Below are 7,910 nucleotides of genomic sequence, written 5' to 3'. Positions count from 1 at the left end.
GTTGGCCAAAACCTTATTTACTAAATGTAGACAGCAGACAAGATGATAAAAGATACTTTTGAAGCTGATTTTCTCTCTCTAAAGCCTGTTTGAGCCAAATACTAGAGCCCTGAAAATTACCAATTTTGTAATTTTTTGCGATTTGTCCCAGGTGTCTTCTGCACCCATGGCCAGAATATAGTTTTCTCCAAATTGATTTTATGATATTTAGAAACGTCATATCTGTGTAATCTCTGCTGCTAATTTGGTTTATGTGGAAAGAATACTTTCGGAGAAATTACGAAAACGGTTGTGCTTGTTTTTCCTGCTTGTCTAAATGACTGACAGGGAACATAGTAAGACGAACATTTTCTTCTTGTTTATAAAACCCAAATTATTTTAACGGCAAATTTTATAAACTGGGAGAGTGGCTCAACCACCAGTATGAATTTTATTTGAATTGGTTCACATACACCCGAGAACCAGACTCGCTTACTTTTACTTTTTGAGAATGGAACTTTTGCTCAAAACATGGTCATAAGGCCGACGTCATCTAGTGCGGTTGCCATGGCAACGATACATCTGCCCATCCAAATATGGTTGTTTTTGTTTATCCCCTAAGGTAACCTACCTCCACACAAAAATTGAAGGGGAGTTAAAATTTTTCATTTCCAACTTTGCTTCACTTTCCTGGAGAAATGCTCTTAAGCAGACGTTCGAATTCACACGTCAAACACACGATTGCTAAACCCAAGGTGTTATTGACTAACATGGCGAGATAAACGACCGTCGCTCTTTTTGTCGCCCGTGAAGACCTTGATAACCTCAGCCGGTGTTTTTGGGATATTCATGCATACACCGAATTTGATGGCCATGTGACAAGATAAGTTAAAATTTAGTTTATTATGTACATATATTGATATTGGAGCAAGAATGATAGAATCCAAAGGAACTGAGCATCACCACCGCTAGTTTTGAAGTTTGTTTGCCTTCTTTCTAACCTGCGTAGCTGGCGGTTTTGGTGGGCGGCAAAGCCGTGCCAAAACGAGTTGTGCAGCTGCGGGGGAAATGGGGCGAGAGCCACGACAGTGGCGGCGAAGCCGCGTCAACGAGCACCTCATTTCCCTGCGGCTTCGCCACTCGTTTTGGCCCTCGTGCACGGCCTTCCGGCGACGCCCACCAACAAAAACCGCCAGCTACGCACTGGCTACACCACCACCACCACCACCAACAACAACAGCAACAACAAACAAACAAATAAGGAATATAAATCCAAATTCAATTGAGAAAGACCAAAGTTACCATACTTTACTATTCCGCCATTGCAAGCAATGCGATGATTTTCACTATTTGGCTTTGGCTACGTTACCTCCTCAGAAAGCCGAAGGAAACACTTGGTAACTGATTTTCTCAAAAATTTCCACTTGGTCGCAATTTAACAGGACATATCGAAACGAATCGAAAAACCAAAACAAAACGGAAACAAACACAAAAACAAACCAAAAAGCGTGGCTGAACTAAGCATAGTCATAGAAAGGCACGAATTGTTTATTTAATTTTTCTTGATGCAAATCGTCTGTCGCAAAGCGTCTACAACCTATTAAAAAGGAGCAAAGTTTTCTTTGGCAGTAGTTTTCACATACGTTTACGCATGACAAGTTTTTATTTGCTCGCCGATGTGTGCGACGAAATTTAACAACTCCAGTTGACAACTTTCCTTGCCTAAAACCTAGGGAGGGTACGTATGCAAGTCTCTGCCAAGACAGAAATCTTTCAAGGAAAAACGCGCCATATTTTTCTTCATATACTTGTAAACATCTATATCCTTGAGCAAAAAAGACTTACTTTTTCGTTTATCACGGAAATAATTGCTTCCTAATTGCAGATTAGGAGTTGTCTATATGGCTTCCTGAATGTTTTGAAACTTTTTATTGCTCACGAAAGCCGAAGACATTTAATTAAAGACGGACGAAATCAGAATGGCAGTTAGCGCAATTTCTCGGCAGGTATTTCCTTCATTTTTTTTCTCAGGAGTATTTATAATATCAATCACTCACTCAGTTGAAACAAGAAAGGTATCTCTATTGCATTTATTTATTTTGAACTAACATGAAGAAACACTCAATGCCACGTTTGCTACACCAGATAGACTATAGGATTTGGTAAATGAGCTTCGTTTTCAAATAACGTATATATACCTTACGAAACCAAACAAACAAACAAAGAAGCAAATTCATCGAATGACGCCGGTAAGGCTAAAGATCTCAAGCTAAACTTCAATATCAAGGCTGGGTTCAGTAGAATTACCCGTAGCCAACTTGTCTTTTATAATTGTTTTCTATGGAGAATCATCATTTGGATGACAACCTTTTTTTATCCCAAAATAAATTGCTGAGTTTAAGACACCGCGTGTCAGTCTCCAGTATAAATTTGATCCCTTTCTTAATTAACAAATTCACAGTAAGAAGAAATTTAATATACCACTAAGAAACGAATAAATGATTGGATATGAACCTGTTATTACTGCAATCTACTGTCCTCCAATTCGCGACGGAAATTTATGGCTTTCAAATGACACATGATTAATGAGGATAATTTCCAAGAGAGATTTTTGGAGACTCTTTCCGTTTTAATATTTGCTTTATTTAAGCCTTTCAAAAGTAAAATGATTTCCTTTTGTTGACAACTGAATGCAAATATTATTGCAAATTAACCGCTTGCAATTAGAGCGAGAGAGATAGAGAGATAGAGAGAGAGAGAGAGAGAGAGAGAGAGAGAGAGAGAGAGAGAGAGAGAGAGAGAGAGAGAGAGAGAGAGAGAGAGAGAGAGAGAGAGAGAGAGAGAGAGAGAGAGAGAGAGAGAGAGAGAGAGAGAGAGAGAGAGAGAGAGAGAGAGAGAGAGAGAGAGCTAGATGTATTGGCACTTTTGTAACATGAAAGTGGCACTCTTGTAACGTGAAGTGGCACTTTTGAAACTTTGTGGCACTTTCGTAACTTTTACAGGTGGCACTTTTGCCACTTGTGGCACTTTTGTAACTTTTAGAGGTGGCACTTTTAGCATTAGTGGCACTTTTCACACTAATGGCACTTTTGTCACCTGTTTTCAGGTGGTACTTTTGTAACTAAGAAGCAATTTTGTAGCTTGTTGCCGTTCTTGTAACATTCGTAATCACGTTTAATTAATGATTTGTATACAGGTGCAGTCTTAAGGCTACCAGAAGAAAACGATATGATGCAAGCATTCCATTCATGATACATCATACCAGCGTCAAAAGTTTATTACAGGCCTCGCTTCCTATCAGTTAAGTGATAAGCAATCATCCCGAAGGCAATGGTTCAATCAATGTCGATTTTTGGTCGCATTCTTAATAACAAATATGACTAAATTATTGGTCTGGCAATTTCAATTTCAAACTACCTTGCGAAATGCAAGAAATAACTAACATTTAAATGGACGTCTAAGGGTACTTTTACTCCAAAGTAGGACAACGACAGAGTGATTAGCTAGGCACATCAACACGAAAAAACACATTCTCAATGAACAAGTAAACTACGTCAATCTAACACCTACACTTTAATCTTTGTTTCCATCTACGTTCTTTTTTTATTTATTTGTTAACTTTGTTAAAAATTCAAATATTTTTTCAAATTATTTTGTAACTGACAAAGATGTAAGACACATCGAAACAAGTGTTACGAGTTAAAAAGTTTCGTGATCTTTTTGAAAATAAGGGACATATTATAAGGATGCTCTATACGTATCAAGAAATGGTCCATTGTAGTGAGTCAAATTCGTCATCACAAGTCCAAACAAAAGCCTTTTGTTGTTTATTGCGCTTAGGGAATTGTTCCGAGACTCGGCGAAGATGAATTTCAAATCGTCACAAAATTGTCGGCCTGTCAAATTAGCGACACTAGGGGAGAGGGGTTTGCAAAGTTGCGGAAGGTTTACTATTATTATGACCCCAAGCAAGAAACCTGGAAATGCTAAATTATTTTATACGATTTTGGATCAGTTGATAATAGTGTGCAGCACAACGCTGCAAAACAGTGAAGCTTTTATCGATGGTTTCACTTCAGGTCAAGAGTTGTGAATTTCAAAACTAACTTGTTACTCGTAAAAAAAGGAAAGGAAAGAAAAGGATTCGTTTATGAAAACTCGCGCTTTGGATTGGAAAAATCGCCCGATTAGACCGTTTGATTGAAAAGGATCAATGTGGTTGTTGTCATTTAGTCTTAAAACAAAAGTATCGGTTGCTAGCGCGGCTCTTAAAGAAGAGGTGCTAGTTTAAAACCATCACGCTTTCACTCGCGACGCGACGCTTTCGCCAAATATGCAAATTTCGAACTCGTGCAGTCGTCGGCTATTTTTGAATTTCCCTCGTGAATTTCGCTATTGTCATAACAGCGAGTTTGAATTTCCCTCCTGAATTAATAAGCCTTTGTTTGGCGGTAAAGCTATTGTTTCAAAATCTCCTTTTATGGCCGTATTTGCGACCCTAAACAAAGAGCATTGTCTTTGAATTTGATCAGCTTTTCTTGATACGATAAATTAGAAGAAAAGTCTTCAAGTGTTACTGATGACGACTTCAAACAATATTCCCCTTTTAGATAGCATTCTGGTGGAGGGAAATTGTATTCTTGAGTACTACTTTAACAACTACAATTGTTGTTACACGAGGCAATTCTTGTTGCCACATGCAACGCAAAACCATTTTGGAACAAGCTGATGACGAAAATGCACGTATATTACTGGAAACTAAATGAAAATCACATATATTTACAGAAAAATCAAACTACCTTAGTTCCGATATACATTTAACATGGCATTTTCTCGGGAAATTGTTTTGTTGCCCGTTGTAGAATATTGTAGAGAGAAAGAGAGAGCCACTAAACACTAGCAATTTTTGAACAGCAACGTTAAATGAAATGTAGAAGACATTAAACCGTAAACTAGAACTCTTTTACGCGAAATATTTGAATACAACAGTGCTTCCGTGACAAATTTAAATGCAGTATGTTTTTGTTTAAAAACTATTTGTAACAATGGAACCAGAACCTGTATATTATGTACCCTGTCCTGTTACGCGCGGCCGGGTTTCTCTTTCAATATCCTGTATTAAGAGTAATACAGTGTATATTTGACACATGCTATCAAATGGTCGCCCCTCGGCGTTTTTCCTACAGGCCGTGATGTTCTCCCTTTTTCTGATATGTAGGGAATTTCGGAATAAAATGATTTGAATGTGGAAATGTTGAGTATCATATATAATATCAATAACAACAAGGCTAAACAAGGAAACACTGTTCATGAAACATGACTCCCCTAAGGTTTTTCTCGATAGCTAACAGACAAATGACCTTTTGAAAGCAAGAACGTTTTTGGCTCTATGGAAAAAATCCTAACATTTACGATTTACGAAGCACGATTTGTATCGGAAACGAATGTCTCTCACGAAGCTAGCTGGCAAACATTTCCGACCTAACAGTGTTTCCTATTTTAAAAGCCATGGCCATTAAGGGACTGGTCAAAAAGTATAGGATGGGGTGGGCCGGGGCAGAGAGGAGGTGGGTCGTCAGTTTTTGAGTCCTTGGTAAGGGGTGGGTCATGCAATTTTCAGCTACCCATGGGGTGGGCCATCCTATCTTTTAGAGGAAGAGGCACACATTTATCAACCAACCTACAGGTAAAATTTCACTAGAAAGAAAGCAACATTCAAGCTTTCTATGAGAAGTAGAGACTCAAGTAGACCTTGTAGTAAAATACGTCCATCACCTTGCTTGTCTTAACATGAAGAAACAAAAAAAGAGAAATAGAAAGAAGGGAGAAAGCAGAAAAGGAGAGTAACTTGACCTATGAGGATGTGGATTGTGAGAAACTCCTCTGTAATTAATTAAGGATTTGCTGAGAAAGCAAAGCGTTTCTGTTCTTAATCTATATATCGAACGTCACAAGCTGACAACCGAAAAGAAAAAAAAAGGAAGCAAAACAAGCTTGCCTTAGTGTCAGCTCGCATTCGGTTGTCAGCAGCCATAGACAGTGTATCCACTGGCAAAGGCAGAAGTGGCTCTGAATTGAGTTTCAGCAGCTCAGAAGCAAGCAAAGACTGCTTTCCGCAGGAAACTGGGAGTGATACCGCCGATGACGACAATATCCCTCTCGCAAAACTGGCTTGCAACGGTTGGAGTGACAGTGATAGCGATGTGTCGTTAAGCGTACTTCGCTAAACTTAATTCCTCGCGAAGCGAGGCAGGAGGTTTATAATTTCCTTGGATTGCATTGCAACAAAAATAATCCATGCTTAATAGAGGGTGGGCCATGTAATTTTCAACCTTCATTTAGGGGTGGGTCAGTCAGTTTTGTGCCAAAAGGAGGGAGGGGGTAGGTGATGTGTTTTTTTGATACACTACATTTTCAAATGCTTCGGCCTAACCCACCCTATACTTTTTAACCAGTCCCTAAACAACAGCGAAAAGAGAATCCTGGCACTAAGCACAGCAACCCTGGACTGTTTAACGAGCGGATGCCTTTGCAGCATTAAAACTGTTGACGATTAATTCTTTATATGCCTATTTTGGTACCTTGCGTGAACTAGGACGAAGCATTCCTTGGCAATCTGGGCTTAAAATGTACCCAACCGGTTCTCATTGATAAATTCAATCAGTGAACCGGAAAATTAGGTTTGGTTGGACCGCACACAGCTGAACAATCAAAGGCTCCTGTGAGCCAACTCGTGAATGCAGATGACACATCAGTAATTGAAATTAAGACACTACACTACCTTGAAAGCTAAAAGAAATTATATCTTTGCCCGATCATGTAACGAGAAATAACCATTCTTGTCCTAAAATGATTGTAAACCTATTCCCTACACATTGAATAAGGTTATTCTGATGCACCGATTAAAAGTTCATGCCGACACTTCACTAATTACTAATAAAGTATTGTAATTGAATTTAAGGCACTTTGTGCAAAAGCAAAAAAACTTATAACTTTGCTCAGATTTAACGAAAAATCTCCATCCTTGCAGTAAATGATCGTCATATTATTCTCTACAGATTGAGATTAATAACAACTAAGATTATTCTGATGCGCCGCGAAAAAAATTTCTCTTTTTTTCCACTAATTGAATTTAAAACACTGCAGTTCTTTCAAAAACTAAATAAAAACCACAAATCGAACAAAAATTTCTTCGCCGTTAATGCGTGATTGCCGCTGTTTAAACTATCAAGCATCCCTTAGAAGTTTCTTTTTCGATTCACCGTTTCCAAGAGGGGTCCCTTCCGAAAACGCAAAATTCGCCAATTTCGACCAGCGCCAGAGTGAAATTCCGCTACATTACGATCACTCATTCACTGTGCATGCCTGAAAGTTAACAACCCACCCACCAACAACCAACCAAGTGAAAACCCCACCATCGCTATCACTCGTTTATTGCACATGCGCGCATTCACGAGTTAAAAACACCTCAGGAGGCTATTGTTCCATGGTAGATCTCCTCTCACTTTTGTACCGGAAGTAAAGTATCCGCATTTTTCTCCTACGTTTCGTTTGTGTTGGTCTAAACGTTACATTGCCGAGAACTCTCTTCTTAATAAGTAATCCATTATTAATAATATCTTCTTTACCCGCATAGTTGGCATAAGCCACGGAAAAATACTCTTGAACTAATAAGAAGCGTCCTCAAAAAAAAATCGACAAATTTTCTTTGGAGTCCTATAATACGCTGAATGCACGCACAGTGACAAAAGGCGGGAACCGCCCTTAATTATTTATTTATTTTTCAATTTTAGTTATTGCACACTGTTTACAGAAAAGCTAAATATTAGACCCTATATAATTTTTCTAAATAAAAGTACAGATAAACATTAACTAGAATAAACAGTAATTATAGTGTACAGTTACCAAAGTAGCCTATGAGCTTTCGAGTT

The sequence above is a fragment of the Pavona decussata genome, unplaced genomic scaffold (assembly GCF_977016875.1).
Source record: "Pavona decussata unplaced genomic scaffold, jaPavDecu1.1 SCAFFOLD_318, whole genome shotgun sequence".
NCBI classification, from domain to species: Eukaryota; Metazoa; Cnidaria; class Anthozoa; order Scleractinia; family Agariciidae; genus Pavona; species Pavona decussata.
This window is presented reverse-complemented; position numbering follows the sequence as displayed.